The 1,073-nt window shown below is 39.8% G+C and overlaps 1 pseudogene across 1 annotated transcript; it reads left to right on the top strand.

The window, feature by feature from the left end:
- Positions 1-423: 423 nt before the first annotated feature.
- SARC_16988 (hypothetical protein) lies at positions 424-1,012 on the top strand (annotated as a pseudogene; the record flags this gene model as incomplete). The annotated part of the gene is made up of 2 exons: positions 424-469; positions 884-1,012.
- Between the last annotated feature and the right edge of the window lie 61 nt (positions 1,013-1,073).

Genomic DNA, 1,073 nt, shown 5'->3' with positions numbered 1-1,073 from the left:
TATATATATATATATATATATATATCTATCTAAATATATATATAGATATATACATATAGATATTATGATATATAGATATATCTAGTCGGATTTCTAGGCGTACATGTGCATGCATATGTACATCTGGCTAGTGTGTGCTCATGTTTCAAAAGAAGTTTACGTACACACAGGAGTGGTTGAGTGGCTTGGTACTCCCATTTATATGAAACTTGGTTATGACACCCTTATTTCGTCTTACCCCCGATTCATGTCAACGCTTTCAGGTTTCGGGTCATATAAATCGCCATGCAAACTGATACACAATGTTAATCATTTCTCCTATTCTTTTACGCGTATTGCCTTTACAGAGGGGGTATACCAAGGTTAAATGGTGCATGCACTGTGACCAGAGCCATCGGGGATGTAGCTCTGAAGCAGTTGGGAATGATCGCCAATCCCGCCGTACAATACAGACAGATCTCCAATAGCAGTAAGTTTGTCAGACCCTTAGTTTCAGTGGGCACCTGTGTGTACTCAGGGTATATGCGTATCTTGAAATTCATTTGTATGTACCTGTACTTTTAAGTATTATATAGAATATGTATGAATAGATACATACGCATAGTATATAGAGTATGTATAAAGGGATACATATACATAGGATATACATGAATAGATCTGAAATTGCGTGCCACGAACAATGGCCTGTGTTGACTCAGTTTCCCGTCTTATCGTCCGCATGACGTGATGTTATACCACACAGAACTCTGCGCCACCAGTACACTTGTCATCGTCATGCCGTACAAGGTAGTGGTATTCGACTCGATGTATCCCTGCCGCATTTACCGCCAGATATCGTTTCACTCATCATCTGACATATTATTCTCCATTTCTTGGCATGTAGACGGATTCTTGCTTCTGGGGACCGATGGATTGTTTGATGGCATGGATTGTGAATCTATATTTCAAATGGTTAAAGGATCCAAGCACCCCTCCGAGGCGGTTCGGCGAATGGAAGTGGAGGCTGAGATAGGTATGGACGAACAAGTTGAAAGATTCATGTGGGCATGTATAAGTATATGTAAATATATATA

Source organism: Sphaeroforma arctica, assembly GCF_001186125.1.
Source record: "Sphaeroforma arctica JP610 unplaced genomic scaffold supercont1.9452, whole genome shotgun sequence".
Classification (NCBI taxonomy): Eukaryota; class Ichthyosporea; order Ichthyophonida; genus Sphaeroforma; species Sphaeroforma arctica.
This window is presented reverse-complemented; position numbering and strand designations above follow the sequence as displayed.